This window comes from Salvelinus sp. IW2-2015, unplaced genomic scaffold (assembly GCF_002910315.2).
Source record: "Salvelinus sp. IW2-2015 unplaced genomic scaffold, ASM291031v2 Un_scaffold1908, whole genome shotgun sequence".
Lineage (NCBI taxonomy): Eukaryota > Metazoa > Chordata > Actinopteri > Salmoniformes > Salmonidae > Salvelinus > Salvelinus sp. IW2-2015.
This window is the reverse complement of record NW_019943268.1, coordinates 143,711-159,832: the sequence shown is the minus strand read 5'-3', so window position 1 is coordinate 159,832 and position 16,122 is coordinate 143,711. Positions and strand designations below refer to the sequence as shown.

The following is a 16,122-nucleotide window of genomic DNA, read 5'->3' as shown; positions in this document are numbered from 1 at the left end:
TCTTCTCTCTCTGCTCTCCCTCTCAATGTGATTTTCAGTTATCATGGGCATAATACTATCGATAAACCAAACCTGTGCCCACAAAAATCCTAATTGCCCCAAATAACCAAAAGTGTAGAAAACCAAGCGACTTGAACTGCTGCCTGCTGCAATGAGAAACTCTCTGCGCTCGCCGTCTTGTCTATCGACCACCTCGTCTGCCCTCTTGCATGGAACTGGTGCATGCTCCTGCACACATCGCCGAACTGCCTTGCATGCTCTGCGCAACTCCGGAACTCTGCTGGTGAATATAGCTATGCAATGGCAATACCTCTCCGGTGCTGCTTGACAAATGGCACCTGCGTGCGCTCGGCTGCCATCTACAAAGCATCCCGTTATGGTACTCTCTGCGCATCATCAATGGGTGCCATTTTATGGTTTAACCTTGTCCCCGTGCCTTACGTCGCGACGCGGTAGAATTCCTTTCCCCTTGAAAGCAAGAGCCATTCAAAACCAAGCGAGGACCTATTACTCGTGAGCTCCACGCAGTCACACTGCTGCGTGAGCTTTCTATCTCATGGACATTTTAACTCTAGAACCAACGTTCATACCAAAACAGCCAACCAGACTACACACTGACCAATGTCCTATCTAATTAGCTCGAAGTGACACAAATACCAAGTCTACTAGCCCCTCTCGTGACTGACCGCGTGCAGAGAGAGCAGAATCCCTCTGTACCCTGACGTAGCACATGAAAGAGCATGCGCCTCTAGACCTCTTATTTAAGAGGAGCCATTGCGCCCATACTGTACCTCTTTCTTAGAGCATCCCGTCTAGGAATCAACCCCCTCCTGAAAGTGAGCGCATAGGACACGGGACTAGCGCTCAAAATCTACCAGTCTCTGAAAAGCTAAAGCGCAGTGGTCTCCTGGCTTCTCTGTCATTCAGGCTCAATGCGCGACCTACGCGTGTACTAAGAGATTAAGCCCTTCCAACGGCTCAGCTGCGTGATTCAAGCGCACTTCCACATCACAGCGATATAACAAACGCGATCTATAACAACACCATCGCACAGATAACACACACCACCACACAGATACACAACACACATCGACACACACAACACACACACACACACACACCACACTCCACCCCCCCTCCCCTCCCCCCCCATCACACACACACACACACTTCACATCACACACTAATCAATAGCCTGAAAGACACACACCACACACTACACACACAGCCCTGCACGTACTACCACACAACACAGGGTGGCGCTGTACTATACGAACTGTCATCATATACATCTGAGACCGATGGCGTCCTGTTCGAAGGAAAAGCCATCACGCTCGAGGTTCAGAGTGATCGAAGCTCTTTCTAGCGTGGATATACAGCAGCCACTGGAAAGCAAGAAGAAGAGGCAAGCAGGGATGTGGGCTCTCGGATGGCTCTTTCAGGAAGAGGGCAAGAGGGATGGCTCTTTTAGGAAGAGGGAAAGATGATGGCTCTTTCAGTAGGGGGTGAAGAGGGATGGCTCTTTCAGGAGGGGGTGAAGAGGGATGCTCTTTCAGGAGGGGGTGAAGAGGGATGGCTCTTTCAGGAGGGGGTGAAGAGGGATGCTCTTTCAGGAGGGGGTAAAGAGGGATGGCTCTAAGAAAGAGGTACAGAGGGATGGCTCTTTAAGAAAGAGGTACAGAGGGATGCTCTTTCAGGAAAGAGGTACAGAGGGATAGCTCTTTCAGGGGAGGGGTAAAGAGGGATGGCTCTTTAAGAAAGAGGTACAGAGGGATGGCTCTTTAAGAAAGAGGTACAGAGGGATGCTCTTTCAGGAAAGAGGTACAGAGGGATGGCTCTTTCAGGGGAGGGGTAAAGAGGGATGGCTCTTTCAGGGGAGGGGTAAAGAGGGATGGCTCTTTCAGGGGAGGGGTAAAAAGGGATGGCTCTTTAAGGGAGAGGTAAAGAAGGATGGCTCTTTCAAGAAGAGTTGACTTTAAATGAAATATTAATTCTTTACTCGTTGATTACCAAACGTTTGTATCACAGGTAGATATAAAAGTGCAATAAATATCATCAAGTGTTGAATGATCTTGTTTTCAAGTCTGCTTGGTTCTCAAGCAACCCACACATTAAGGCAGAGAAGGAAAGTCAAGAGAGGAGAGTGTGCGTCTCAAATGGTAACCTATTCCCTACATAGTGCACTATGGGCCTTATGGGTTCTGGTCAAAAGTAGTGCACTATATAGGGACTAGGGTATTGTGTGGGACTCCGTCTCAGTTTAATCAGGCGTGTCTTGATGAGAACAAAGGCTCTGGAGGCAGAAAATTTCACCTGTGAAAATGGAATAATGAAATTCTCTTCTCCCTCTTTCAAAGCCGTAACTTCCTTATTTAAGCTGCTGGATGAGAAATGTATTTTCCCTTTGTTCCACCTTCCTCTGATAACATACACAGATGGATGGATCGCAGACACGAAGCACACCCCCATCACAACACCCACACCGCCCCACACACACCCAACCCACACACACACCCACCACCACACAACACACACACACACACGACCACACACACACACACACACACACACAACACACACACACACACACACTACACACACAGACACACACACACACACACACACCCTGGGTCTGATAACATGCACAACAAAACATTTTGAATGGATTGAACAAAAATGTGTGATGGTATGGGTGAGGGAAACCAGGAAGAATGTGATGGTATGGGTGACGGAAAACCAGGAGAGAAATGTGTGATGGTATGGGTGAGAAGAAACAGCGAGAGAAATGTTGATGGTATGGGTGGGGAAAACAGGAGAGAAATGTGTGATGGTATGGGTGAGGAAAACAGGAGAGAAATGTTGATGTATGGGTGAGGGAAAACCAGGAGAGAATGTGGTGATGTATGGGTGAGGGAAAAGCCAGAGAGAAAAAATGAGAAACAAACCCAGAAAGTGAAAATGAGGTGAAAGATGGAAGAACAGGATTCGAGAAACAGAGAGAGGATCAAATAATAAGACAAAGAAGAAAACAGAGAAGGAGAGAAAGAGAGAAGACAGAGAAAGAGGAGAGAACCGAAAAATGGAAAAAAATACTCATCCAGTCCATGATGAACTGGTAGAGTCTGACCGGAAATGGCGATGAATGAGACGAACCGTTGGTAAGATCAATTTTGGGATTGGATGAAGTAACACTTGTTCAAACTTGAGCGGAAAGGAGAGAGAGAAAGTAGTTTCACAAATATCTTCCTCGAGCTTCAATCTTTTCTCTCTCTATCCTCCCTCCCTCCTCCTCTCCCGTCTCAGGGCTCCATCTAATCATACAGCAACAGACAGAACGACAAGAAGAGAGCGGCTAGAGTTCAAACAAACTATATACTGTTTACACACACTTGTTCTCATGCACACACATACCACTCAACCTCGAGGAGATAACAGAAGATGAGTATAGGAGAGTACAGTGAGAGTGAGGAAGAAAGTAGCATAAGTGAGGGAGTGAGATAGGAAGAAGAGCATAAGATGAGAACTAGTGAGGGAGTGACATAGGAGAAGAAGGCATAGTAGAGATATAGTGAGGAGTGAGGATAGGAAGAGATGCATAAGTGAGGAGATACAAGTGAGGGAGTAGATAGGAATAAGAGATGAGATGAAGAGCGAGAGCCGAGTGCAGTGAGAGCAGGTATTCTTGAAACTCATTTTGGGATCTGGATGGAGTAAACACCTCTCAATCTTGAGGGGAAGGAGGAGAGGAGAAATTAGCATTGCACAAATATCTTCCTAGAGATCTTCTCTCCCCCTCCAGCTCTCTAGGACTTGTCCCATCTAATCAGCGACAGACAACAGACAGACAGACAGACAGCAGACAGACGACAGAACAGACAGACAGACAGACAGACAGACAGACAGACAGGACAGACAACAGACAGACAAGCAGACAGACAACAGACAGACAGACCGACAGACAGAAGACAGACAACAGAAGACAGACGAGACAGACAGACAGACGGACAAGACAGACAGCGACAGACTAACAGACAGACAGACAGCAGCAGACGAAACAGACAGACAGACAGACAGGACAGAAGACAGACAGACAGACAGACGACAGACAGACAGACAGACACGACAGACAGAAAGACAGACAGACAGACTAACCAGACAGACGACAGAGAAGAACAGCAGACAACAGACACAGACTGAACATACAGACAGACAGACAGACAGACAGACACTGACAGACAGACAGACAGAAACAACAACAGACCAGACAAGACAGACAGACGAGACAGACAGACAGACAGACAACAGCAGATACGACAGACAGAACAGACAGACAGAACAGACAGACCAGACAGCAGACAGACAGACAGACAACAGACAGACAGAACAGACAGACAGACAGACAGACGACAGACAGACAGACAGACAGACAGCAAGACAGACAAATAACGACAGACAGACAGACAGACGACAGACAGACAGACAGACCAGAACAGACAGCCACAGACAGACGAGACAGAACAGACAGACAGACAGACAGACAGCAGACAGAACAGACAGACGAAGACAGACAGACACAATACAGACAGACGACAGAAGACAGACAGACAAGACAACAGAAGACACGACAGACAGACAGACAGACAGACAGACAGACAACGCAGACACGACAGACAACAGACAGTACAGACAGACACGAACAGACAGACAGACAGACAGACAGACGAACAGACAGACAGACAGACAGACAGACAGCACAGATCAGACCGACAGACAGAACAGACAAGACAGACGTTACACCACGCCGATGTCCCAGGAGGCCATAAAGATCATCAAGTGACAAAGACAACCACCCGACACTGCTGTTCACCGCTATTCATCAAGAAGGCGAGGTCAGTACAGGTGCATCAAGCAGACGAGAGACGTCGAAAAAAGCACTTCTATCTCAAGGCCATCCAGACTGTTAAACATCACCATACATTTAGTGGCCAGCTGCCAACAATACTGACTCCATCAGCACATTTCATAATGGGAAATTCATGGAAATTTATGTAACAGAAAATGTATCCACTAGCATTTAAAAAACAATGCCACTTAATAATAATGTTTAAATACCTCATTATCATCTCATATGTAATTATATAGATTAACTCTACAGCATCTTGCCATTCTTTATGTAATACAGTATCACTAGCCACTTTAACTGATGCCACTTTATGTTTTTATATTACCTACATTATCACTCATATGTATATACTGTACCTGTATACATCATACTGCTCTTGCTATGCCGTGCTGGTACCACATCATTCATATCACTTTATGTACATACTTCTTCCATGTCCTTTACACTTGTGTGTAATAAGGTAGATAGTTGTAAATTGTCATAGGTTTAATCATCTTGGTTATTAGCTGCAGCACTTGTCAAGAACTAGAGCACAAGCCATTTCGCTACACTCGCATTAAACATCTGTAACCATGTGTATGTGGGGAAAAAAATTACAGTTGATTTAGGGATTTATTTGATTTGAGAGACAGACGTAGGACAGGAACAGGAACGTGGCTGAGTCAAACAAGAAGACGCAGGTATTCTCGCATCGTGACGGCTGCGTGTGCTGGCTGTGCCGGCACACAGTCTTAAAAATGCAAAGCAGGAGCTGAATTAACCTCAATTCAGTGCTAGTCCCGTCACGTTCTAACAGGCGAACAGTAAAGAGCAGAACTAGAACAGCAAGCTAACAGGACTAAACAGCTATCTACCTCTGTGTGTGGTGGGGTGNTCAGTAATTACTGTGTGTGTGTGTGTGTGTGTGTGGGTTGTGTGTGTGTGTGTGTGTGTGTGTGTGTGGTGTGTGTGTGTTTGTGTGTGTGTGTGTGTGTGGTGTGTGGTTGTGTGGTGTGTGGTGTGTGTCGTGTGTGTGTGTGTGTGTTCAGTACATTAGTGTTTCCAGAATTTCTGTGTGTGTGTGTTCAGTCAGTTACTGTGTGTGTGTGTGTGGTGTGTGTGGTGTGTGTGTGTGTCGTGTGTGTGTGTTGTGTGGTGTTGTGTGTGGTGTTGTGTGTGGTGTGTGTGTTGTGTGTGTGTGTGGTGTGTTGTGTTGTGTGTGTGGTGTGTGTGTGTGTGTGTGTTCCAGTATATTACTGTGTATCCCATGTTTGTGTGGTGTCTTCCCGTACATGATTGTTTGTGTGTAATGTGTGCGTTGTGTGTGTGTGTTCCGTACAGTTACTGGTGGTGTGTCGCGTGTGCACTCAACATGCTCCAAAAGAGACTGAGAGTCCTGTAAAATAACATTGACCTGATTGCTATAAGTCAATTAACAGTGATAGTGCTTGCTAGGTAGCCTAATCATATTGACTAACTGCCTGCTTTGTCTGAGTTTGCTGTTAGATTTGCTGCAGTAAATGATCTAATGTCCTAGCTGTGTGGTCAGCAAGGGACCCTTTTAACTCCCAGCTGAGATTTGAACATCATAGCTAGTCAGACAAACGTGGTGATGTTTTGGAATTGTCCTCATTGCGTGTTGTTTTGGTTGTTTTCATCGAATACTAAGAGCTATTTGATTCAGAAACACAGCAAGATAATACCACCTGGGTCTCATGTTCACTAAGTACATGTATATGAAACTCTAATACGATGGCTTTCAATCCACAGAGACTCTTCCTTTTTCTCAAAACGGGGTGTCCTCAGAAAGTTGTAGGGAGCTTAGAGTGGTGGTGAGACAAGAGAGGTAGGGAGGGAGTGGAGGAGGAGGCGAGGGAGGGAGGGGGAAAATAGTTAGAGAGAATAGAAACTAGAGACAGCGAAGAGCTCCTGGGCTGTTTGTGTTGAGTATGGCTGGCACAGCATATGAAGTCTTCAACAGCCACTATTAATGTGTTGCTATAGCAGCAGAGATGGAGACATGGAGAGCCCTCGCTCACGAGCATTGGGACCTGTTCCAGCCCCACATTCCTCCGTCACCACTGGGCATTCCTCAGAGAATGGGTTTGGTGGAGCGAGAGGAGGGGAAGGGGAGGGGTGAAGGCAGAGGAGGGTGAGGAAGAGGAGGGGAGGGTGGGTGAGGAGGGGAGGGGAGGGGAGGGGAAGGGGGGGCGGGGAGGAGCGGTGGGAAGGAAGCTGAAAGGGTGAGCAATGTGTTACGTGACAGATTGTAGGGTTGACAAGAGTTCATGTATATTGTCTAAAGAAGAGGTATTCAATGAAAGCAACATTCATACTCGAGGGAATTGTACTTAATCATTTTGTCTTCCGTATCAAAATAATAAAGTTTTTTTTTCTTTGTTAAAAGTGTCTTCATCTAGTTGTATTCCCCTCTAGTTGCTGTTTTTTTCGGGCTAAACTCCGCAAGTCCATTTCCTTTCTCTGCTAACTGTCCGCAGAGTAATTAATAGCTGGTAGTGTTTGTTTGGAAGAAGGCCCTGGCCCCTGAATGCCTGTGTTTGAGGCTGGGCGAGGTATCTACTGGGCCGAAGGTTCTACTGACTGAGGTCCGGATAGATATAATTAAGTACTAATGTATAATACTTCATTAAAACTGGGAACTTACATTAATGGTGTGGCAGGGTCGAATACCGAGCTGACAAGTAAAATAATGTCAATGTGCCCTTGAGCAGGCACCTTAACCCTATTGCTGCACGGGTTTTGTGCCATGCTTACTTATGACTGACCTTGTAAATAACACATTTTCACTGCACCTATCCCAGTGTAATGACAAACCATTTATTTTTAACTGTTGAGATCTGTGAGACATGGATGATGGTAGTGACTGTACGAGATATGGATATGGTATGTGGTGTATAGATATGGATAGGTATGCTGTAGAGATATGGAATGGTATGTGGTGTATAGAGGACTATGGTATGACTGTAAAGAGATATGGATATGGTATGTAAGTGTATAGACAATGGATATGGTATGACTGTAGAGACATGGATTGTATGACTGTTAAGAGTATGGATATGGTATGTAAGTTAAGACATGGATATGGTACGTAGTGTATAGACATGGATATGGTACTGAACTGGTAGAGATAATGGATATGGTATGTAGTGTAGAGACATGGAATATGGTACGTAGTGTATAGCCATGGATATGGGTATGACTTGTAGAGATATCGGATATGGTATGGTGTATAGATATGTTATATGGTATGACTGTAAAATATGGATAGGTGTTAGTGTAGAGATCATGGAAGATGGTATGTAGTTGTTAGACATGGATATGGTATGACTGCTAGAGATATGGATATGGATGTTGGTTGTATAAATATGGATGATGGTAATACTGTAAAATATGGATTGGTTATGTAGTGTATAGACATGATATGGTAGTAGTGTGAGACATTGGATAATGGTATGTAGTGTATAGCCATGGATATGGTATGACTGTAGAGAGGATATTGTATGTAGTTGTATAGACGTGGAGTGGAAGACCTGTGAGATTATGGGATATGGTATGTAGTGTATAGACATGGATGGGTATGGAGAACTGTAGAGATACTGGATATGGTATGTGGTGTAGAGACAAAAATCGGATATGGAATGATCTGTAAGAGATGGATATGGTATGTGTGTAGATGAATTGGATTAATGTATACATAAGTGTATAGACAATGGATATGGTATGGTCAGTGTTCACATGGCTGATGGTATGTAAAACTTGTGAAGAACAGAATGGATAATCGGTGATGGGTAGTGTAACGGGTACATGGATATGGTATGATGTAGAGATAGTGGGATAGTGGTTTATGTGTGTAGAGACCATATGGGGATATTGTGTATGAAGGAACTTTTGTAGAAGGATATTGGATGATATAACAAAATAAGAAGATTATAAACTACTGGTATATTATAAAATGGTGTAGAGACATGGTGGATAGTGGTTAAGGACAGGTGGTAGAGACATGGATATGTGGATTGTAGGTGTAGGACTGGATGAAAGTTAGTGTTGGTAGTGTGTAATAGACTGGGATATGGTTATGGGGGCAAGTGTTATAAGAATGGGCTTAATGGTATGTAAGTTGAGACGCAATGATTGTACTGGAACACACACCCAGTAATGTACTGGAACACACACACACAGTAATGTACTGGAACACACACACACAGTAATGTACTGGAACACACACACACAGTGATGTACTGGAACACACACACACAGTAATGTACTGGAACACACGTGACGAGCAGTGGATGGCAGTTTAGGTCATGCTCTGGCAGGAAACAGGTGCGTGAGGAACACCACAGAACTCACACACACTCTGACCCCCCACGCTGGGGCAGGTCAAAGGCCTCAGGGGGCCGCAACTTCGTTATACCCCCAACAAAAGCCGCCTTTGGTCCCCCACTTAAACCCTGGTCTCCATCCATTTCACAGGCTTTGGGAAATATGTAACAGTACCTGGCTACCCACCATTAGCTACTTTTATAGAGGGCTATGCTTCAGTGAAGACATTTAACTTCTGGGGTTTTAGTCTTTAAATTAATTCACACCCTTTTAACCCGTTCTGAAGCCTGACTTTAATCTGTCTGGAACCCAAACTGACACATTCTATAGACCTGGGTGGGTGATAGATTCAGTTTGGTTAAATAGTTCATGTCTATGTTAGCAGAGTGATTTTATGCATGACTGAAAAACACCAACATTACAGCAGATGAATGATCTAATGTTGTTACATGTACCTAACAACTGGTTCTGTTGCTAAGGAAGACATACAGCACAACACAACACAGGAGAGGAGAGGTATGAGGTGTTTCCTTAGCCTCTCCTCCCCCCTCCTCTCCCTCCTTTTCCTCCTCCTCTACCCCTCCTATGTCATTCTTTGAAGATGCTCTTCTCTTGTTTTCTATCCCCTCGCAGAGCTTTTGAAGGAAATAAAGGTTGAAGGGCTGAAGGGGTGTGTAGGCGTCTGAGTCTGAGGCTGCGTCCCAAATTACACAATAATCCTTATACAGTGCAATATGTTTGACCAGAGACTTATGGGCCCTGGGCAAAAGTAGTGCACTACTGTATATAGAGCATAGAGTGCCATTTGGGATGCAAGCATCTGTCTGTGTTTCACGGTCAGGTGAGACTGAGAGATCTATCTACCCAGGAGACTGAGAGATCTATCCACCCAGGAGACTGAGAGATCTATCTACCCAGGAGACTGAGAGATCTATCCACCCAGGAGACTGAGAGATCTATCTACCCAGGAGAGAGAGAGATCTATCAACCCAAAATATGAGATTTATCTACCCAGAACAAGAGCAGAGAGAGAGAGAGAGGAGAGAGAGAGAGAGAGAGAGGAGAGAGAGAAGAGAGAGAGAGAGAGAGGAGAGAGAGAGAGAGAGAGAGAGAGAGAGAGAGGAGAGAGGAGAGAGAGAGAGAGAGAGAGAGAGAGAGAGAGAGAGAGAGAGGAGAGAGAGTAATAAACAAATAATATAATATATATATTAATATATATAATAAGTATACTGAATAATAACTCTGCATAGTAAGCAGTAACTTACTTATTATGACTGTTATTGTTATTACTGTTATTGTTATTAGTATTATTATGTTGTTTATCATTCCAAATAGTAATGGTATGGGTGGTAATGGTAATGATAGCAGTTTAATGATAGTGGTGGTGGTAGTGGTATGTTACTATTTTTTATATTTAATTTTTTATTATTTAACTGTCCCCATTCTATATTATTATTTGTCATTGTTTTAATTGTATTACAATGTATATTGTATACATTGTTGATTTGCAATATTGACACAATGTTTTTCATGCCAATAAAGCAGCTTGAATTTGAATTTGAATTTGAGAGAGAGAGAGAGAGAGAGAGAGAGAGAGAGAGAGAGAGGAGAGAGAGAGAGGGAGAGAGAGAGAGACAGGAGAGATCGAAAGGAGAGAGAGAGAGAGAGAGAGAGACAGAAGAGATCGAGAGGAGAGAGAATAGAGTAGACAATGAGACAGAGAGACTCGAGAGGAGATCGGATAGAGAGACGAATAGAGCAGGAGAGATCGAGAGGAGATCGGATAGAGAGAAATAGAGACAGCAGAGAGAAGAGGAACAGGATAGAGAGACATGAGACGGAGAGACGAAAGGAGATAGAGAAGAGAGACATAGAGAACAGGAGAGATGAGGAGAGAGCTAGAGAGACAATAGAAGACAGGAGAGATGAGGAGAGAGACAATAGAGCAACGAAGGTAGGAGACAGTTGAGATCATGGAAGAGGAGGAGAGAGAGTGAGAGACAATAGAGACAGGAGAGTCGAGAGGGAGAGAGAGCATAGAGAGACAATAGAGACGGAGAGGATCGAAAGGAGAGAGAGATAGAGAGACAATAGAGACAGGAGACGATCGAAGGAGAGAGAGATAGAGAGAATAGAGACAGGAGAGTAAAAATCAAGGAGAAAGAGAGATAAGAGAGACAATAGAGACAGGAGAGATTCGAGAAGGGATAGAAGAGAGACAATAGAGAAGGGAGATCAGGAGAGAGATAAGAGCAATAGAGAAGGAGAGACAGGAGAGCGATAGAGAGACCGATAGAGACGAGAGCAGATGAGAGGAGAGAGACAATAGAGAAGGACAGAGAGATAGAGAGAACAACAGACCAGGAGAGATCGAAAGGACAGAGAGATAGAGAGACAGATGAAAGGAGAGTAGAGAAGAGAGACAATAGAGAAAGCATCAGAGAAGAGAGACAATAGAGACAGGAGAAGATCGAAAGGAGAGATAGATAGAGAGACAGAGAACGGAGGAATCGAGAGAGAAGAGAAAGAGAGACATAAGAGATGGAGGTCGAATGAGAGAGAGATAGAGACAAAGGAGAATAGGATAAACGAAGAGAGTAGAAACATAGACAGGAGATGAAGGGAGAAGACAATGAGACAGAGACAGAGAGATAAGAAGGAGACGAGAGCGAAGGAGAACTAGATAGAGACAGTAGAGACGGAGATAGAGAGATAGAGAGAACAATAGAGGACAGTGAGATCGAGAGGAGATGAGAGTAGAGAGACATAGAGAACAGGAGAGATCGAAAGGAGAAGGAGAGAGAGACAATTAGAAAGGAGAGATCGAAATAGAGAGATAAAGACGAGAGAAGAGAGGAAAATAGAGAACATTATGAGCAGAGATCGAGAGATAAGCATGAGACAGGGAGTAGAGAGAGCAGAGAGAGAAATGAGACGGAGGAGAGAGAGAAATAGCAGAGAGAGAGGGAGCAATAGAGACAGGCCAGGAGAGATAAGAATGACAGAGAGTCGAAGGAGGAGAGAAGAAAAAGATAGAGAAGAAAACAAAGAGACGGAAAGAACTAAACAGGAGAGATCAAGGAGAGAATAGAGAGAAATAGAGAACAGGAGAGATCGAAAGGGAGAGGAGAATCGAGAGGAGGAAGGAGATAGAGAGACAATAGAGACGGAGAGTCGAGAGGAGAGAGAGATAGGAGACAAAGAGACATGAGAAAGATCAGAGAGAGAGAGATAGGAAACCAATAGAGACAGGAGAATCGAAGGAGAGGAGTAGAGAAGAAATAGAGACAGAGAGAACAGAAGAGAGAGAGAGACAGAAGAGAGAGGACAGGAAGAGAGAGAGAGACAGAGAGAGAGCGAGAGCAAGAGAGAGACAGAAGAGAGAGAGAGACAAATGAGAGCGAGAGAAGAGAGAGACAAGTAGAGAGACAAGAGACGAGAGACAAAGAAGCGAGAGACAAGAGAGAGACAAGAGAGAGACAGAAGAGAGAGCGAGAGACAAGAGAGAGACAGAAGAGAGAGACAGAAGAGAGAGAGAGACAGAAGAGAGAGAGAGACAGAAGAGAGAGACAAGAGAGAGACAGAAGAGAGAGAGAGACAGAAGAGAGAGAGAGACAGAAGAGAGAGACAGACAGAAGAGAGAGAGAGAAAGAAAAGAGAAAGAAAACATTTGGTACCGGGTAGAAGAGACTAACACCTCATTTCCAGGTGAGGAAGAAGCGAGATGTTGTTCATTTTCTGACACAAAATGGCGGCCATGCATCACCCCACATAATGCTTAGTCATGAAGTAGTACACGCTTACTCATGATGTAGTCCGTCGTCGTGTGGAGGCGGGCGGAAACAGCTACAGCTAACCTTGGCGGTGTCTCAAATGGCAGCTCTGGTCAAAAGTAATGTAGGAAATAGGAAGCCATTTGAGACAGCCCTTGTCCTGGACCTCCAGGGAGAGACAGGAAGTGCTGTGCGACCAGATTAGAGCAGTACAGCATGTGTCCCTATGGGCCCTGGTCAAAAGTAGTGCATTACATAGGGAATAAGTTAACCCATTGGGACACAGTGTAGTGTCAGAGAAGGGCTGATGATGGAACAGTAACAGACAGAAACACCACAAACAAAAGGACCTATCTGACACTAACATCACTTTACTACATTAGTCATGCTTTCTCTATCCATCTACCATAAAATACAATTAAGAGAAAATTCAGTCTAAAAGGTGTTATTCTTGTTTTACAGAAAATATAGTAGAAAGGTTAACATCCCACATCTATTCTGTTACACTACAGCCAGACTGAATACGTAATTGTACTCTACCAATTATAGATTTGACAGTTTGGTTTGTCTTCCCCATCAAGTGATTAGTCCATCATGAGAGCACAACAGTGATTCTGAACATGTCATTAAGACATGATTCTTAATGACTAGCATAATCAGTGATATGTTCAAGATGCCTAGCATTTTATTATTCTTCATTTGAAATACACAGAGTGGGTGACTGACAGCATACAGTGATTCATTTAATATGTCCACTGAGTGTAAAGGGGTGCGTGACTGGCTGCAGGGAAGTCAGGCGCAGGAGAGCGAAACTGGGTAAAAACCGGAGCAGTTTAATTAGCAAAACCAACGGCACCCAGAACAACAAAATATGGGTACAAAATAACCCGTCGCGAACCAGTCACGGTGCACAAGCAGTTACAACAAACAATTTCACACACAGACATGGGGGGAACAGAGGGTTAAATACACGACAAGTAATGAGGGAATGAAAACTAGGTGTGTGGGAAAACAAGACAAAACAAATGGAAAATGAAAGGTGGATCGGCGATGGCTAGAAGACCGGTGACGTCGACCACCGAACACCGCCCGAACAAGAAGAGGAACCGACTTCGGCGGAAGTCGTGACACTGAGTCTAAATATAAGTTTCATATATAAGGTTATATAGGTTAATATAAGGTTTATTATTTTAAAGATCGGGACATTCTCCTGACATAAAAACCCTCACGTGGTCCAAGTCAGTATAAATATTAGATCAAAGGTGATCCATACACAAGTATGAGACTAACACTGTTAGTATATAAATGTTGATGTTTTCTCATACACTCATATTCCTGCATTTGATTATATATGATTAATGTTCACATAGCTGCCTGAGGCATAGGAATAATAAATATGTTGACTGGTTGACCAATAGTGTGTTCTTCATTCTGAACAGAATCCTCTTGGGACTATAATTTAGTGTATATAACATCTATAACATCTACAGTTTACACAGTTTCTCTGAGGCTGCCTCTTTTCACAGGCAAACCAGACACAAACCAGACATAGCTGACGTACAGATGTACGATCTTAATTTGATCACTTTTCTTGCTCAGAATTTTCCTGCACTGCAGGAAATGCAAACTTGTCGTGTATTCAAGGTTTTAAAAGACTTCTAAAGTTTGTAATTTCCACTTTAAAATATCAAACTTGATTTGCCCTCATGAAAAATGTATCAACCCCTATTTTTTTTTTTACATGAATTATAATCCACATAATAACTCACATTCACATTTAATTTCCTGCTGTAGCAAACTGGCTCAAAATACTATCTGTAATGTTTCATACTCCTATAGGCTATAGCTACTATCCAAACCTGCCACTCTGAGAGGAACCATCATGCACACTGATCCCTGAGAGGAACCATCATACACACTGATCTCTGAGAGGAACCATCATACACACTGATCCCTGAGAGGAACCATCATACACACTGATGCCTGAGAGGAACCATCATAACACACTGATCTCTGAGAGGACCATGATCCCGAGAACATCATACACCGCTCAATGCTGATCCTGAGAGGAACCATCATGCACACTGATCTCTGAGAGGAACCATCATGCAACACTGATCTCTCTGAGAGGAACCATCATACAACACTGATCCTGAGAGGAACCATCATCTGACACACTGATCTCTGAGAGGAACCATCATACACACTGATCCCTGAGAGGAACATCATGCACACTGATCTCTGGAGGAACCATCAATACACACTGATCTCCTGAGAGGAACATCATGCACCACTGATCCCTGAGAGGAACCATCATCACACTGATCCCTGAGAGGAACATCATACACACTGATCTCTGAGAGGAACCATCATACCACACTGATCCCTGAGAGGAACCATCATACACACTGATCCCTGAGAGGAACTATCATGCACACTGATCTCTGAGAGGAACCATCATACACACTGATCCCTGAGAGGAACCATATACACACTGATCTCTGAGAGGAACCATCATACACACTGACTCTGAGAAGGAACCATCATACACACTGATCTGAGAGGACCCATCATACACACTGATCTCTGAGAGGAACCATCATACACACTGATCCCTGAGAGGAACCATCATACACACTGATCTCTGAAGAGGAACCATCATGCACAACTGATCCTGAGAGGACCATCATACACACTGATCCCTGAGAGGAACCATCATACCACACTGATCGCCTGAGAGGAACCATCATAGCACACTGATCCCTGAGAGGAACCATCATACACACTGATCCTGAGAGGAACCATCATACACACTGATCCCTGAGAGGAACCATCATACACACTGATCCCTGAGAGGAACCATCATGCACACTGATCCTGAGAGGAACCATCATACACACTGATCCCTGAGAGGAACCATGCATCACACTATCCTGAGAGGAACATCATACACACTGATCCCTGAGAGGAACCATCATGCAGCACTGATCCCTGAGAGGAACCATCATACACACTGATCCCTGAGAGGAACCATCATACACACTGATCCCTGAGAGGAACCATCATACACACTGATCAAGGTCACAGTGACATCAAATGCTGTACCTAGAGAATATCAATACA

General features: G+C 44.1%; 1 pseudogene; it reads left to right on the top strand.

Annotated features, from left to right (window-relative positions):
• Positions 1 to 10,222: 10,222 nt before the first annotated feature.
• LOC139024812 (RNA-binding protein 25-like) lies at positions 10,223 to 12,557 on the top strand (annotated as a pseudogene).
• The last annotated feature ends 3,565 nt before the right edge of the window (positions 12,558 to 16,122 follow it).